The sequence below is a fragment of the Rhyacophila brunnea genome, unplaced genomic scaffold, assembly GCF_057557595.1.
Source record: "Rhyacophila brunnea isolate RB1 unplaced genomic scaffold, BYU_Rbru_1.0 scaffold_15, whole genome shotgun sequence".
NCBI lineage: Eukaryota > Metazoa > Arthropoda > Insecta > Trichoptera > Rhyacophilidae > Rhyacophila > Rhyacophila brunnea.
Window position 1 is genome coordinate 19,154,308 of NW_028232806.1, and position 19,824 is coordinate 19,174,131.

General features: G+C 33.3%; 1 protein-coding gene across 3 annotated transcripts in view; it reads left to right on the plus strand.

Moving 5' to 3' along the window:
* LOC147075014 (uncharacterized) overlaps positions 1-19,824 on the plus strand; it is a 56,483-nt gene that overhangs the window by 2,848 nt on the left and 33,811 nt on the right. The window lies entirely within an intron of this gene.

Sequence of the window (19,824 nt, forward strand, 5' to 3'; positions counted from 1 at the left end):
ATGTTAAATTGTAATATTGAAAGTTTATAGCTATATAAAAATGATAGTATGGCGGGGTAAATAATAAGTATTGGGTTATCTCATAAATAATGCTGTATTTTGAGAATGTTTGATATACTACAAAAATTATTCATTTCCCAATTATTATTTAATATCTCTTCAATTTTCAAATCCTTGGACATAGAATTCTCTAAGTTTTGAGCTGAAGAATAAATCAAGCTCCCTTCAAACATCATCTTCTCTACTAAAACGTTTCCCATTAATATGATTATGTAGACTGCGGAAAAGATGGTGCCAGGTCAGACGAATATGCTATATCTGTTGTGACTTCCCATTTGCCAACTGCCTCAGTCTTTATGGTCTCTTTTATTAGCCAGGGTTGGAACTTTTTCTTCAATTGATTGCTTTAGCCAGCATCCAATAAATTGATGATAATACAGTTCCTTCGTGATATTTTCATCAACAACAATTTAAAAATGGGTTGTTTTCCAATTTACATAGGCCAGAAGTGTAGATGTCTATTTGTTGTTGTTGATTGTCATTCCTGAGGAATCCATTAGATGCCTTACCAATGTTTTGCAGATAACGATGGATTATTGAGTGGGTTAACTGTAGCTGCTCAGCTAATTCTTCTACTGTTACATTAAGATTTAGATTAAGATCGTTTGTATCACATCAGCACTGAACTCCTGAAGACGTCCAGACCTTGCTTCATTCTAGTCTACAGTTTCCATATCAAAAATGCTGGATGCTTCTTTGTTCTTGACAGCGGGACAGATTAATAATGGACCAAGGTTTTGAAGCAGGATCAGGCCATAAAATTCAAGCAAAATAAGCACGCTGACTGTGCCCAAATATTGAAAGCACATTACATTAACGTGACAAACTTTAATATATATTATTATGATACAAATGTAACTAATAAAAATAATGTGTTTAAGCTCATTGCATATTTTTCCACACTCGAGATACGTCGCCTGTTATACTATACCCAGTAGGATAAGCCAGTTCCCATTACTTTTGTGTTCCCTGTTCTCGACTAACGCTTATAGTGTCTGAATCATAAATCTTGTTTGGTTTATTTATATCTGTTGTTGCATTAGTGCCCTGACGACAATCCCAAAGCAAAACATGTCTTACATGAAATTTTATTTTATCAGCGTAGGCGTCAATTTGATAATAATTATATATATATATATATATATGACCTTACAGAATTACAATGTATTTCATCATTGATTCTGATCAAATTGAAAGAATGATTTATAGAATGACTTAATAAGGTCTTATACGGTTAATGTTGGCGATCAAACTCCATATCGTGGGCCAGTCGTGTCAGGTCACCAATGCCTTGGAAATTAAGTCGCTTATGGAGGTTATGTAGACACATGATTTTCTTTCTGTCTGTGCCTCTGTTGCTCTCTATCTTTCCCCGAATAATGAGTTAGAATATTTTATTTTTTTGAAGATATTGTTACAGATATGAAATAATATGTATTCCCAATAATTATGGTTGCAATTTTTATTTTTTGTATATCTCTATTTTTAAGCTAACTAATCTAAGTTGACATTCACAATGATAAGTAAGTAATTTAGTCTTGTTGTGACTGCTGCTAATTCGTCGAGGACTATTATTTTTAACTGGTGTTGTACATCATTCCTTTCGTTATTTGAGTCATTTAGTGGTTTTTATAAGCATCATCTTGCCTAAATTACATCCTCTGACATTGTCTAGATGGCTCGTTATATTTCTATTATTACGTTGACTATTTATCAGATCGCTTATCATGCAGACGTTATGAGTATTCGTTAAACATAGAATCATATTCTTCTGGTTATCTTATATGCTTTGCTTCTTGTTTTTGGAGAGTGATGATGAAAATATGCCTTCAACCAATGAGTCTGAGTTTGACTAATGAATAAATGAATTATATAAGAAAATTACCATGTTCACACCGAAACGGGGCGTATATACCTCTTCGGAGTGGAGGTTATTTAAACAAACTGTTTTTACGAGGAATTGTAGATAGTATATATCCACTAGTATAAGTTGTCCGCTGTGTGAGGGCGCCACATGCTAACATTTGACATAATTTCATACTTTTTATACTGAGATGAGCTTAGTTCTAAATTCGAACACCTGACGATTTTTTTATTCCTTTTGGTGGTTTTGATTCCGTACTATACAATTGAACGTTTATCATGAATTTGACGAAGGTTTGGAACGGGGCTCTATTCGGCATTGTGCCTTGGTCAGGTGGCTGTGTAGGGTAGGGCGGGTCCTAATAATCAAGTGTTGTGGGGAACGGTGTTTATTGAAGATAAAGACAATTACATTGGGAAGATTACGAGATTCAAGTAGGTATTAACCAGGCAAGTGTTAAAGTCCGAGTGACAAGTAGGTATCGATACGTTAAAATATAGGTTCGAGAGTTTTTTTGATTTTATCTCCGTCTCTGTTTCTTGATTTCGTATTAGCCATACCCGTGCGGAGGATGGCAGGTACAGCCTGCCTTCCCGGAATTCGACAGCCACGTTGTAGGCACGTTATTGTTATCCGTCTTAAAGCTCATATTTACACGCATACTAGAAAACTTAGTATTAGAAATGTACAGCAAATTACGTATATTTGGCCGCCAAGTCGAATTACGCACAATGTTGCAATGGTAACCATTCGATTATTTGCAATTACTCGTCCAATAATCCGCACTAAAAATAAATATGTATTAAAACTACTTGCGCCGCCGCATTGCTGTTAAAAATGTATATGGAATTATAATTACTCATAGTCCATATTTTTTTTTGGAAAGTGTTATCATTATTATTCTTTTCATTTATTCATCGCTTACCTCCGTGCAACAGGGAGTATTCGTCTTAGATTCCAACGCATAATGTGTTGTTATTCAATAGGTACCTAATACCTATAATAGTGCTACAGTGTTACCAGTAGGTACCTACCTACATACCGTGTCAAATTTATACGTTTATATTTTTTTTATTGTTTTTTTCCATCGAAAACGCAAAGGTCATAAAGCTCGCTCCACCTTAATTCGGTAAAAATAAAACTTTGCCATTTTATTTTAAGGGGTGTCTGTTTAGTTAGTGTTAGGTCATTGCCAACACGTACACCAAGCCACGCACGCAATGTGTACATACGTACATAGGCCTACGTGGGTACGCTGTACACGCAGGAGTTAGCTTTCTACTTAGCTTTTATAATAATGTGTATTTAAAAAAAATGAAAGTCTTAATATTCAGCCATGGGTCGATATCAACATACAAAACATCTAAGCGCGATCAAGGCTGTACGATAGTGATCAAACAAAAAGTTTAATATATCAAAAATATTGTGTTGTTATTCAGTGCTCGAAATTTATATGACATGATCCGGACCGGGATAAATGTACTTTTAGGTTGTTTGTTGTTGTTATGTATACATTTTTGGATTTCTTTCCTCGACGTTTCGGGATCGTTGCACAAGCCATTCTCAAGAGATAATGTATTGAAGTGTGCTGTTAGATGTATGAATGTGAACGTCGCTTTGTACACTTCAATACACAGAACGGCCTCTGCAACGAGCCCGAAACGATGAGAAAAGACGGTGGAAGAGTTTATCAATCATAACGAAATAGTACCTACCTATATCATTTCGAAAAGTATCTAGGTATGTATTTGCACCTAAATCATCACCATTTCAGTCACTCTCGATTTTCTGCTAGGTGAAGGCCTCTCCTTGATTTCTCCATTCTTCTCAGTCTTTCGTCTTTCGTTCTGCTAAATTTGATTACCTCTTCAATTCGGCCCTTGGTCGCCCTCCAAGTTTTTTTTATTATATATTTTGGTTATCACTGGATGATAAGATTTCTCCAGCAATGAACTGTTCTTTGAGTGATGTGGCCTGTCTATCTCCAGTTCATATTATTTTCAGTTTATATTATGTTTAATACCATTAGATTTCGGTCTCAATAGATAACAGTATAACAAAAGTTGAAACAAATTTGTGATATTTTCAACTGAAGTATCGAAAAATTCATTTGGTATGGTGATTATCAAATGTAGACATTTCGCACGATATGGCAGTACGCTTGCAGAAAATATATACGTACTTATATAGAAAAATATAGAGTGGCGTTTATATTAAAATACCGTTTAAAAAGTAATGGCTGTTAGCCTTTTGCCCAATATTGCACCCACGGTGGCGTAGTTGGTTGAGCATTCGTCTCTGAAGCCGCAGCTTGACTCCGTGGATATGGACCATTATAAGTATTCATAAAATACTACCAACAAACGACAAACAGAAAAAGTACATATTGTGCATTTGTTGAATGAAAAAACACATTAAGTAATTAATTAACTTTTTTTATACTCATCAGAATTCAATTTTGTGTTGTCAATACCCAAAATCATATCGGACCACATTTCGAGTCCTGATATAATATAATAAATAGGCACTTAGCAATAGTGATTACTTGTGTTTACAAAAAATCATACTATTTGCCTCGTGGAAAGCAATTATTTTCTTGTGTTTACCGGTGAAAAATAATTGTAAAAAATATTTATACCTATTTGGTTTCATTTTCTACGTTAATTCCTGTTATAAAATATGTGTGTAATGTTAAGTTTTAATTTTCTTCAAGGTTCTTCGTTAATACTCGCTGATTTACGGCTCGTAAATATCATTATTTTGAAGCCAATCTCACACTAACCACATTTTACGGTAGTAACACTGTTGTTCTTATACACTTATACGGTGATAGGAACACTAATTATTTATTATACAATGCTGCTGCTAATAGAGTTTGCTATTTTTATACATTCCGGTTGATTTCTCGATCCCGAAAACCTGGATTGAAAATGTTTCAGGATTAGTTTTTATACGATTTGTGACAAACAAGTCATGTTGTTGTGTGTTTAATTTTTTTTTATTCAATGGATACCTAATTCACAAGATTTGAGAATGTAAGGTTCTTTATTGAACATACTCTAATTTTTTTTATAAAACACTATACACATAAAACACATCACATAAACACTACATATAAAACATATCAGTTATCACACAAAAAATCTTGGCGGGACTCGTATTAATTTTTTTTTCTAATACTTATGTTCCTTCAATAAATAATAAGTGTTTTTAAAGACACAGTTAGATGACACATTAATAAAGATATTACATTCTGAGAAAAAAATACCACTAGTCTGATAAATTATGTGCCTACACGGCAGTACGGGATCGGAGTACATAGGTAGTTATAAAATTTATATGTAGGTACATATTGCATATTATTATTATATAATATTGGCATGGAATTTGGCTTAATGATAATTATGGGATCTAGGACGATTAGGCGCCGGGACAACTGGGCGCTATGCAATCGAATGAAATTCGAAAATAAATTATACGTAGGTATTTATACATTTTTTATACTTATACATTATCATATTTAATACTTGGTGAGAATTTGAATATGCACACATAAATAATGATTTAATTGTGCTAACTTCCTTTATTTTTATATGAAGCGTCAGGTAAAATAATTCTCAATCCGCAATAAAAAAACATTATGTTAAGAGCAAAATCAATTAAAACTACCAAGTAGTAGATAGAAATTTTTTAAAATTCCTCGTCTTTTCTGTATCAAATCGTAATAAACGTCTATTTGTTTCATTAATGAACGTTATTTTATTCGAATGTGCGGCGCCCACTTGTCCTGGCGTCCAGTTGTCCCAGTGCCTAATTATGAAATAAGAATCGAACATCTTTCAGATCCGCAAATTTTTTTTTTCAATCGGCTTCTCAGACAAGCTAAAAAAGTCTCGAATCTGACTTCGTATTCACATTCGAGCTTTTCAGGACCTGAAAGAACAATAATTTCCACGTCTTTAATTTTTATTTAACTTAACTTTATCTAATCCGGGACTGCGATACTGATAAAATACTGATGACTTGATACAAAGATTAAAAAACCTGTCTGGTATCGTACCTCTAGCTGTTACCAAGAATAAAAGCTCGTGTTTACTTCCACTGAGAAATGTATGAAAACCACAACTTATGGATATACAACAGCATTTTGCGGCAGTATCGGCCACAAAATAAAGACCGTGTGAATGTACCTTAATCTTCTTATACTACCTATTTATCCAGACCACTGTAATTGAGAATGTCTGATGTAGTTAGAATAATCGTAACACGACTTGACCACGCGCCAAAATATGCTATTATATGTTATTATATCGTGAGTTATGGATATCGTCCATTTAATTTTGGGAGCGTGGACATGATAATGTGATGCGGTAACCTCTCCCATAGTGATTACCGCTAATGGACTGCTGCAGTGGTCGTCTTGGGGGGTGGCCGGATGGGCGCGCCCCCGCGATGAATATTAAAACGAGCGAGCAAAGTTATGCGGGAATACTTCGCCGATATAATACATACGTACTCACTCACTGGATGTTAAGTTAACCCAGTTTTATTAGCTACCAATAATAATTATTGAGGATATAGGTAATAAGTATTTATATCTCTACCTGAGAACTAGCTTAGCGTACGTCTAAGCAAGGAAAATACTTTCGGGAAATCGCAATTAAAATATTTTCACGTTCTTTACATTAATTTACTTATAGATTTGTAGTTTTAAGGAGTTCTAGTTTCTTCTATGAACAAACTCAAACAATGAGTTGGTTGGTCCTGAAAGATATGGGAATTTAGGTACAAAATCTTTGGATATTTAACTAATTTTCGTTGAAATTGGACATGAGACAAACTGGCTCCGACATACATTAATATTTTTTTATGTAAACTTTTTTGGTTTTCAATACATACACGATTAACTAATTTGTGATATACCTATACCTACAATCATGGCCCCCGCAAAGGGGGGCTAACAGAGCTTTAGCCTGGGGGCCCGGGGTCTGGGAGGGCTCGGCGTGGCGGGTAAACCTGTGATATGTGAGATAAACACACATTTGCTCCAATGGTAAAAAAGTCGCCTGCGGTGCAATTTTACTTTAACTATATTAATAATTTAAAATATGAAGTTGTGTGGTGCAAATTTTCATTATTGTGTGTCGATATTCGAAAATTTTATAACTCAAATGTAGGTATAAAAATACAAAAAATCGCTAAAAATACACTGAATGTCTTAATTAATTTAATTTTACCTAGCACACCATTTGGAAAACGTTTCTGTAGAGCACAGCTTTTAACCCTAGCGTTAGCTAGGGGGGCCCGATTCAGGATGTGGGGGCCATGCCTACAATATATCAGCTTAAGGGCAGAAAAAGGCCGAACATTATAAATTCGCGATATTATTTATGTTAGGGACCTAAGCATTAACAGTAAACTCGGCAAAACCAGGATACATGCCTTCGTCATTATGGTAATTTTTAATGATTACATAACACATTTTTACCATATAATTTTTAACGCCTTCACCGAGAATTGAGCATAAACCCAAAATAGACAGATTTTCAAGCAAATTGAATTCAAGGATTATGTTGGGAAAGTTTGTATGTTTTTTTTCTATTATAAAATAATATATAGGTACCTACATAACACAACAGCAATATATTATATTTATTATGTATAATTAGTTTTATAGATATTATTTGCCAAATCTGAAACACGTGTGACTGTTTGTCGTATGTTTAATGAAGGCTTTTTCGTTTCACGGCGACAAAATAATATTTTGAAAAAGTGATTTACACGGAGAGACATCTCATATATATATTATATACCAAAATAATATGGATTTATTCTCGATTTTAAAACAACAACGTTTTCAAAAATATCCTCTTTTATGGTAGGTATTCATATAGTTTATGTGATCACGAAATGTTGATTCCTAGACGTGAAAAGACAGGGCATTATTATGGCATACATATTATTACATAAGTATATCTTTTTTCCATATTATGTTCAGGCTTAGCTATCAAAATATAACCAAGATTTTTCATTTTAGATTTAGATCTTTATATGACACGCGGGTCCTTAAGACATTTTATTTATTTTTAAGAGTATGATGGCATCAGCGATTGGCCAATGCGCCATAGTTCATAATAAATACAAATTATAAAAATGACTTAATTACAAATAACAACCAATATAACAAGAAAGTATCTGCTTATGTAGATATTAAAGTAAAATGATAAATACAATTATAAATTTAACCTATTTAACACGTCCACAAACATGATGTAGTTAATAAAAAATAAATCAACCTTTATGGTGCCATCATATAAGTTAATCGCACGATACACAGCATCATGAAACATCACATCCGTTCTGCGACTGGGTATCATGTAGACCGTAGTGTTGCGAGTGATATTGGTGGGAACATGAAAATTAATATTTGCCAGTTTATAGTAATTATTAATAAAGTAAATATCTATAAATGGTGTTTAAGTGTTCTTGTATGCCTTATGTAAATTAGTTGTGAAATAATATTACATAATAACTTCTCCAGAATCGTTGACGTAGGTACCACAAGACCTCTTTCAAAGTATTCGCTGTTGGTTTATTTTGTAACACCCTCTTTTTAAGGTGGCGGGTGGACTGCTACTGATCATGTCACCATATTGTATATCTTCAATGGGATCTGCGGGGTTGCCTTGGGCTACTTAATTGTATGTAACGATCCACGAATTAATTACGTGCGCAGACGCGTTGTTTGTGCCACTCGCAGAAAAAATCTTATTATCGTCGGTAATATTATAAAAATGTTGTCGTCGCCAAACCATTGTTTTGATCCAATGGGCCTTGTCACTTTGAGAAATACTGATAACTGAGTTAGGTCATATTATAAGTCGGCGCTTTTGTATTGTCGGAAAAACGTACGGAAAAATATCCAAATATACACTCGAACGATTTTATCTAGATGTGCTTGATGTCGGACACTATGCGATGTCAGCGGTGCGCACCATTTTTAAACTGAGGGCCACTTTTCCAATTTTCAATACATAGTGGCACTTAATTGAAAATCTTTTTTTAGATGTGGAGTAGTTATTTGTATGGTAGATACAATCATACTACAATATTATTATTATAATGACTACATATTTTTCTTAATCGTCGAAACCTCATGATTGAGAATCATGACGTTGATGATTTGCCGTTGGGAAGACTGGCTCCATTCTCTCGGTACAGTAACGGCCCGTGGGGTTAGGCAGGGCATGCTTTGTATAGGGGCGGTGAATGATGGAATGAATACAAATATAGTTTTTAGAGCAGTGACGGTTTTCCATAAAACAGACGATGTGGCAGCTTCATTAGAAAGTATCGAAATATTTGTTTAAAAATGATCGAAACATTAAAGATTTTGACTACACAATTATTGTAATATTGTATTTACATAAAGTTCATTGTAATGGCGGGTTATCGCACAGGATTTTTTTTCATAATGGTGCCTCCAGACATGTCAGCGCCACTAAACTCCACGTACTTAAAACTATCACTGTTTGAGAGTAGGTTTCATGGAAATACTCTAATTCTAAATCTATGGTGTGTGTGAGATTTTAAAGATTTTGGTGTATTTTTCTGTAATGATAATACAATAGGTAAGTAGATACTCAACCATTTTGCAGACAATTTGAAACAAGAAAATGAAAAGGGGCGACATTCTAAATTTGCTTAAAGGCGGCACTTAACCCAGGGACGTCGCTGTCTCGGTATTCAGTGGCAATTATAACCTATATCAGTGGAAATCCCGTGGCACCCTTGCTTTGTCCGTTCATCTAGTCACTAGTGGAATTTCTTCCCTGTCCTTTTTAAGTTATCACCTTGGAGAGGGAGAATGGGAGAGTCCGGCGTAGGCCGAGAAAAAACTGCCTAAAATATGTACTAGTTTGTTCGGTTACCCGTTCAAAAAACTTGTATCATTCACATTTAACACCGCATTTCAAATACGTTTAGTCTATGCTTTTGTCGTGCCTTTACGTTCGTCTCGGAGTCGTTCGAAAGACGAGAGATCTTAGTATATTAATTAGTCTCTCTGGTGATTTTTTTGCTCTTCCAAATTCTACGTAGTGATTTTTGCCATTGCTATTCTCCTTTTGATGTCAGTTTCGCATCAGTGTTTATCAAATTTCCTGGACCCCAAATATACATACTATTAGACCATAATATCCTATGTCTTTTGGCAGCAGAGTGGATTGCTCCATATTAATTATTGCGATTTATCAGTATCAGTTTCGTTGCTTATTGATTCACATTCTTTTTAAATCCGGTGGAGCAAGATAGTCATCTCTTCGGGCAATCTGCAACGATGATATTTATTACACCGCAAACATCGGCCCCGTCTTCTGAATTCCCACACCCTCTTCTCATAATTTACTATACTATGTACATTCTTAAAGAACCTATTTTATTGAAAAAAAAACTCATTTTTAAAGAATTTCCAAACTTTAATGATCACGTAACCAAACACACTGAGTTAAAATAAATGACATATCGACTGCTTAATCTGGAAATCTGCCAACTGCACTTTAGACCAACAATGAGATTTTGTTGGCATTTTGTTATAAAGCATTTTTTCTATGCTCACACAAAATTTCAAACTCCTAAACCTGTAAATAAATGCGTTATCGTTCTTCAAACATTACAACCAGCTGCAGGTGCCAAATTTTCAATATCGTAAATGGAACAACTCCGCTCTTTATATAAATTTTCTTTATATATAAAAAGGAAACTAAAATAGCCGTTTATTAGTATTTTTTTTCCCAAATGATAGTTAAATTATTATGTTTTTTTCTCCTTGAACAATTTGCCCAAATGTTTTGCAGATTTTAAGCAGTCGATTTGAGAACCTTTCTCGCTCACGATCACCGAATTGCCGACCCCCGCTCGGAGCTTTTTGGCGCCATGCACGTATCATCTCCACCTCTTTCCTTGGCTGATGCATCGATGCGAAAACAATGGTCGTTTCCATGGCGATGCGGCAAAATTAAATCATTTCCATTGTATCGGGAACGGAGTGCTGCGAATCGATGCGCGACTTCCTCATTCTCTCGTGTTCGAGAAGTATTATTAAGGGGGATCATATATGTCAGGGATGGCCAGTGCGTCGATCGCGAAGGTATTTTTGGTCGATCGCGGACATCATAATAAAGTGTTAAACCTGAATCACGTCATGGATGTTACTTTTAAAATTGCGAATTCAATTCGTGGTAAAGCTTTATAAAGAAGGCAATTTCGATCATTTTTAGAAGAATCGGAAAGATTCAGAGATATGTTACCTGAAATTAAACAGTATTTAACATACAAGGGAACAGAATATTACCAACTAGATGGCAAAACGTGGTTGCTTGATCTTGCCTTTCGCTGTTTTCAAAATATATAAATATATATAAAAATTAGGTTTTTATTGTTCTCTCATGATATAATTACAAGCGATATCAGTTGATCGCCATAAATAATTTTATCAACTAGTCGATCATAGAAGAAAAGTGTGGCCATCCCTGATATATGCCAACAGAGAACCTAGCGGAAAAATACGAAGCTTGCAATTTGAGATTTTTTTTGTTGATAATTTACAATTTCAACTGTATTAATTAATAAGTATCTGAAAACATTCAAAAGATTTTTATACGAGCTTAAATATTGGGATCATACCTAAATAAGATTTCATATAAATAAAAAGGATTTCGTGTTATACATATTTATATTTTTTATAAAAAACTACGAATTAATCAAAAATCTAAACGCTGAATATTTGAAAACTTTATAAATTAAATTTTAAAATTAAATATAACCATAAAAATAATGTAATAATAACGTAACCTATGTACCAAATATGTGACAAATTCACATTTTTTTTACAATAATTGTAAGTTTATCTTTGCCTTAAAAAAAATCTGTTTAATGTTTTCAGATACATATTTATCAATTAATACAGTTGAAATTGTAAATTATCAAAAAAAAATCTCAATTTGCAAGCTTCGTATTTTTCCGCTAGGTTTTCTGTTGGCATATATGATACCCCTTAAGCTGTGAGCGAGGAATATCGATGAAATATTGATCAGCTTAGACGTGCTGTATTTATACACTATTTAGTAGATGAGTTTGTTGTATGCATGGCCGGATCGGAAATATTTTTTTGGAACATATTTTTTTTTTGCTATTTTTGCAATAGTTCTTTGGCGGTAGATGATGTGTGGAGGAGATAAAGTCGTGGTTGGTTGGAAGTTGTTAGAAGAGATGTTTATTTATCGTTACAAGAATAAATAAATACGATACAGCGCGAGATATAACCATAAAAGTTTAAACATAATTAAAATGAAGCAAAATAATTACAAGATAAAAAAAACTTTTTATATACAACGTTTTTAAATTTTCTGTTGAATCATATAAACTTGACTTGACTAGTTTAAACGATCAAAAAAAATTGTACTTGACATGTCATATTGATTTCCATAGTAACGCACGTATATATTAATAATTTAGTTGCTAGGACCCCTTAGCAACCAATAATGGTGTCGAAATAACTTTTCATACAAAACATAATTAACTAAAAATGAATTCAATTCTACTTAAAGATGGCTAAAAGTATTAAAAAATGTATTGGCATCGTGTTCTGATATATTCTAAAGTTTCAAATGTCTAGCTAGTCGGGAAGTTAGTTAAAAATCGATTGTAGGATTTGTACCGAGCTAAGAACCACCGGACAGATAAGAATACGAGCTAAGAATGACCCCTGGCCTACTTATTAGGTTTGCTACAATATGTTATTTCGCATTGCAGCTTTCTTTGAAGAGAACTTCACCTTTCCAATATGATACGTAAAAGAAAATCCGTTACGATAAATGAATAAAAACAGCTAACAATAAAACACTTAGGTGTTATTATTTGGTTGAACAATCATGTAAAATCGTTTATAACTGCTCAAGTGGTAAGTTAACAGCGTAAACACAATGAATATACGAAAGTGGCAGTTATTGTTTTGGTTAGGACATCCGAAATACCCAACTTAGCGGTGATAATATCTGTGCAGTTTACCAACCTAACCGCATTTCATTCGTTCGATAAAATACTTTTAAATGTACATATAAGATTCCTTCTGTATAGTTCAAATTATTTGTATATGTATGGTAATTTGTGTCGGGCAAATAATTATAAAACTGTAACGATATGACATTTCAATCAATTTGCTGAAACATTCCGCACAATATTATGCTTTCTTATTCCCCGCCCCCCATTCCGGTAAATTTCCATTTTACGACCGAAGTTTTATGAGAAAAGTTTAGCATATTACGCGAAATAGCGCCAATAATAAATTTACAAGGCAAAATACGACACAGTTTACAATAATGGTGTCGTTCTGTTCGTATGGGAATGATTTTAAAATCAGAACAGTTTTTTACACTATCACGAAGTGGGTTGATTTCAAATTTGGAACGTTGAACTGAATATTAAAAGTTTTATGCGACTATGTATTTTAAATTGGTGACGTGTGTGAGGGCGCGCTCTTGTCTAATGCAACGGTTCTCATTTTTTTTAATAGAAGGTGATACCCCGGTATAATACCCCGTTTACACGTGCATGGATTTACTGCTGACAGTAAGTAATTCAGAAGCTTCCGAACTTTTTTGATTCATGCATGCAATCTTGCAACTACAGGATAACACATGTTTACACGTGTATTGTCTTGTTATGGCCCCGATAATACCTACTGTCAGCAGTAAATCCATGTACGTGTACAGGCGCTATAATTTGGGTAGTACAACAATACATTCATGCCAAAGTTGGTCCGTATTTTTTTTACTGTAGGTATTTAAAATTATTATTTTTGCCGTAATATCTGATTTAAAAGTGTCTAAGTATATTATTGAAACGTGCATTTATTGCGTACCCATGCATATTTGGAGAAAACACAATATTGTGGGGTTACCGCCAAAAGTTGTTAAGTCGATAATTTAGGTATTTAAAGTTAACAGCGGATTATTTGTCTTTATATAAATTTAATAATGTATGCTAGAAAAAAAATCAAGGTCATTCGATATATAGAATGTATGTCAAATTTCTAATTGCAATTACTCCATAATATGATTTCCAGACTTACAACTCCCCAGACTGCCCTTAATCCTTTAATAAAATCAATTAAAGTTAATGATACGTACCATAATAGTACAGTATCCAATAAACACGTTTTTATAAAGAACATGACATGTTTCATACACCTAATGTACAGCGTTAACTGAACCCCTTCTATATATTTGAGCGAACGAAACAGGTCCTGATAATTATTAAAAATATAAGGTTTGGATACTAATATTGTATTAAAAGAAATAACAAACACTACCTAATTATTTTAGTTAATATATTTTTAGCATTTTTTCTATATGTAAGTAAATTATTATAAACCCAATACCTGTTTCCTCTTACGATTTTATCAGATGATATAAATTTTGTGATGTTACCAATCTGACAATGTTGTAAGATAAGACCCGTTAACTAATTATAATAATTTGTTGTTTGGTATGTCTTTCCACTAATAAATAACAGTAAACAAACTAATATTGTCATTTATTTTTAATTAGTATAATATATTTCTACCAATAATCGACAGTTAACACTATGTGAAATAAGTTAATGTAGGTAATGTCTATCCACAAAAATTATAGTAATAAATTTAGTGTCCAACGATATGGGTCAAAGTTACCGTAACAGCTGTACAGAATAATATACATCCATCAATAATATACTCGGTAGGTAATAAACGTGTCGTTAATTTTAATATACATAATTAATTTGCGCGTCACCATGGGGCAGTAATAATTAAACTCCTAAAAAAACTACAAGTCGACGTTTTTCCCTCAACCCTTCCGCCATTAAAAAACAATTTTACGACCCTGATGATTAGAAAAAAATATGTTAGTGATCGATTGTGGTACTTATGACAAAATACACTGTTTAAATGCTAACAATCATGGTACATAGTTTGTTATGTTCAGTACGTCACTGATATTTTCCAATTAACATTTAAAGAACGAAACGTTCACCCTGCAATTTTAATATTGAAAATGGGGCAACGGCCTTTTGTAATACTTCTTGGTTTCAGTGTTTTTACTAAGAAATATATTGTATCCACATAGTTAAATTCATATATCTACTTAGTAATTATATTAATCAGTGGCGAAGACAACATACTAGGCGATTATTTAAAGCCTACCTTCTTAAGAAAAATATTTTTTAATTTTATATTGACATATTAAATAATATAATCACATAATAATATATTCAATATGCCCAACGACATCTATCGTATAATTGTCATAATAATTTCACGATCTTTTCCACTATTTCAATAAGCACCATTTATGGCATGTCTCGAAGGTTTAAAAAAATAAGCGACATCTCGTTTCGCTTCATATATTGTATGGATTACGTTCGCGTGAATCGAAAACTTTTTTTATGTGAAGTTTGTTTCTCATAATTTCAAGACGTCTGCGGCGGCCCATATAAATTGGTAAGCTATTTAAGGAGCGCTTATATTTTACGTAAGTGCACATTTAGTCAAAATAATTTATAAGATAATTTAAAAAAATAATTTCTATGGGATTCAATCACATATAAATATTGATTGTTGTTAAAAATAATAAATAATTTATCTCGTGATTTTTATTTGTCAGTTTATTCATAGACTAAGACAATTTATTCAGCCAATTATGTAAGTTGAAATCTGATATTGTATTTAAGGCTGTAGAGTGTAAATATAGAAGTATTTTAAAATGTTTAGTTTACGGGTTAAATTATAAATTGTTATGGAACAGATTCACAACAACGCATATTTTCAATATATTTTGAGCGTATCTTGCGTTTATATTTAAGAAAATACATAATTCAAATTAATTGATTAATTTTATACCATCAGTGAGCTTTTGAAATTTTGTCTGATTTTCTTCTTATTTCCCGTAAATACATCTAACAAGTGTGCTTTCTCCACAGCCTACCTGTTTCCAAAAGTCACCCTTCGCAACTGATATTAATACCATTATGCATAACAATCATTCTATTGAAATGTATAATATTAATTTTATTTTAAAAAAATCCTTTTATTTACGGATACCTACCTATATCGCGCTATATTTTACTTGATGTCGTAATTGCGTAATATATCTATTCTAATATGCAATAAATTTGCCTGTTTCGTTAGAAGGCGTGCGCCTAGATCCAACTGTTGTCTATTTCATTGATTTAAAAAAATAAAGTAACTTGAATCAGTCTATTTATTATGTACTTATATCTACTTTTTATTTCCGCATTTCACGCGCGCAGGGTCGTAGTCTATTGGTAGTTTTATAATATAAATCGGTTATAATGTTAAATGACCGATTCAGGCACTTATTTTATTCTGGCTACTTCGAAATATGTATAATATATTTTTATAATAGTGTCATTATCTCGATAGCTTGACTATGCATACTTATATACAGAAGTCCAGCCGCCCGCGTTGACTTAGCGCGTATAGTGGCCGTCTTTGTAAAAATAGGAAGCCGTGGGTCACGGGTTTAAACCCGCAGCTGGTCAAATGAATACAATAAACAAAGCATTCATGATGCCCATGACAATTCACTGGACCGTTTATTTAATAGTTTAGACCATCTTTATAAAATAAGCACATATTATGATTTTTAAAAATTAATGTTTTTGATACATCAAATTGAAAAAAAAGTAGGCAGGTGTGACATTAAATTTGACATATCTACCCAAATGTAAATAAGTAGATATTATTTTTATTCTATAATAGCGACACAGAAAGAATTATTTTACATAAATGAGTAAAATAATGGCCATTTACATTCTAGTATGATCGTAATAAAGAATACAAGTGTGTACATTCACCATAGCTGTAGTCACCGTCAATAAGTCTGGAGAGTACAGTTCAATATTTTAATACAAATAGTCTCGGATGCCTTGTATGAGATTTTCAAATGTGCACCCGCCAGATTTCGTTGCGGTCACTCCATCTGGTATTCTGTTTCACGGGCTGTGATTTCACTAATTATCAGCAAAGGTGTGCTAAATAATATTTACGGGTGGGTTCCTAATCTAGCTTTGTGGGGTATGATGATCCGCTGGCACGCATTTCCTGTGGCTGTGAGTAATATGTATCGCTTTATGACGCCGGGGAAATTAACTTTTAATTTTTATTTCAGAGGTGAATTGTTAAAAAAAAACTACACTTTGCTTGGATGTAGGTGGACTACTATAATATAAGTTGTACGATCATTACAAGTTGCCACCGAACGAAGGTTTTGTTGTGTTGCCGAGAAATATTGCTCTGCGAAAGTTTTCGGCAAATTTAATTACATATGGGTTCTTGTGGTATTATCAGTTATCATAATAAAATTGAATTGCGTTATGCATATTGTAGACAATGTCTGTGGATTCTGCAGCTTTATAGGCTTACAGACCTACAAACTTATCTGTAGAATGGCCAAAAATGGAATTACGAACCACCATAGGACGCCATTTTGAAAATTTCATTCGAATGTCAGATTTTGTCCAGTTACGAGTCTTGATTGGGTAGTTTTCGACAGTGGCTCCCCCATCCCATTCTTCAGATAAGTTTGTCGGTCTGTACTGAGCTTTTAAAAGTATCTAAATATTCTAAATTATCTTTTTTTTAAGTTAATGTATATATAGATCAGTGTCTGCCAAACTGTGTGCCGCGAAGGAAGAAGCCTCCATACTGTACATTTTAAATAATGCTTATACATTTAAATTTTATTCAATTTTAAATAAATCCAACATCTACATCTTCAAATAAATATTTTGTCCCTTTACTTTCACTGTGTGAAAATATGGATTCTGATTGTGTGTTTGTTGCTTCAGACCGAAGTACGTTGGCTCTCAAAAGGAAAAGTACTATCGCAAAGAGGCGAGCAGAAATAATTTCTTTCTTCGATGCTGAGTATAATATGGGTTATGATTTTCTTCACGAGGACAATTATTAGTGGCTGGAAGTAACATTTCTTTGATCTTTTAGAGAAATTAAACATTTAAAATTTAAGCCTGCAAGGAGCGAACGAAAATATCATTACAATTACAGGAAAATTAAAATCTTTCGCTGACAAGTTAGACCTGTGGACCAGAAAAGTTAAAAACTCACAGCTTTATTGCTTCCCAGGTGTAGACGCTTCCTCAAACAAATTAAAAATTTTGCCAGAAGTGCAGACGACATTAGAACTCCTTTCTGCATCAAGTATTTTCCATCACTTGATTATCAAATAATGTACCAGTGGGTCATCAATCTATTCGCAAGATTCGACGGTAGACACCGGAAACTAACAGGGAAGGACATTTTAATAGGTATATGTATCTAAAAAACGACCCTGTGCACTCATTTTCTGAGTTAGAGTTGTCAGGATTTTGGATATCGCTTTGGAGTCAATATCCTCGATTGGATACAACAGAAATTAAATCTCTGTTGCCGTTTGGATAGTCGCATCTTTGCAAATTTGGTTTTTCAGCGCTCGTGGAAATGAAATCAAAAACACGAGAGCGGTTACAGATAATAGATGAGGAGTTACGTGTTTGTTTATCTAATTTAGAGCCGCGTTTTGACAGAATTCTTTCTAAAAATCAATTGTATCCTTCTCACTAATAAAATTATTACCACCTATGTACAATAATTGATAAAATATTAAAAAAATTGTTACCTACACTATGATATCCTTTATTCATATTAATAAGGTACATTTACTTTTATAAATCATTTTAATTGGTGTGCCGCTGAACAAATCCCATTCACCAGTGTGCCGTGAAGTAAAACAGTTTGGCAGACACTGATATAGATGATACCTATACCATTATAATATATATAATACCTACCATTAAAATACCGTATTAAAAATTCTTTATAATTCCTTAGTGAGAAGCCGGCTTGAGAGTGGGTCGATTGTTTGGGCCCCGCATCAGTTGAAATATGACCTTATGGTGGAGCGAGTTTAAAAGAAATTTTTGGGACTCCTTTATTTGAGGTTATATGGATACTATCCGTGGCTTTATCCAACTGACTTTGTCTTAGGTATGCTTACATACTGTAGTTTAAGTGCTAGAAGATATCAATATTTGGCCACGTATTTTTTCGACTTATACGTGGTGTGAATGAGAACTCTGCCATTTTTGGTAGTATTGACTTGTGTGTTCCTGATAACTATCTTAGAAATCGGGAGCATCAGTTGTTTGTTCTCCCGAGGAGCAGAACTAACCTGCCATTGGTGATGCCAATTGGGAGGGCAATAACTCTGTTCAACCAAATCGCTTCGGATGTTGATATATTCCATCTACGTGAGGATGAGTATAGGTGGACGTTGTTTTATAAATTCTTAAAATAGGGTCTGCTTAATTCATCCGGTGTACTTCCTTGTACCTATATAATTTTTTGTATTTACACATTTATACTGTAGAATATATCTCTTTTATTATGTACCTAATATTGTTTTAATAATATTTCGTTGTTTCTAAATGTCATGTTGTGAACGTCTTAAACTTATAATTTGTAATGTCCACAATATGTAAAATAAATTAATTGAATTGAATTGAATTATAAATCGTCCGGTGCTCGAATTTAGAACTAAGCTCGTCAGTCATCACAGTGTAAAAAGTATTGAATGATGATATGTCAAATACTTATACTGGTGGATCTATAGCAGTTAGTTTTTTTTTTTTTAAATTAAACTAGTGTACATTTTGAAGTGCATGTAATTGAAGTTTTATGAATTCAGCCTTGTTAGAGTATGACTAACTTTAATGCGATGCGACACGAAGAGATTTCCCATCCCTGTTGCAGACCATCCTTCGATGTTTTTGCGAAAGTCCAAATA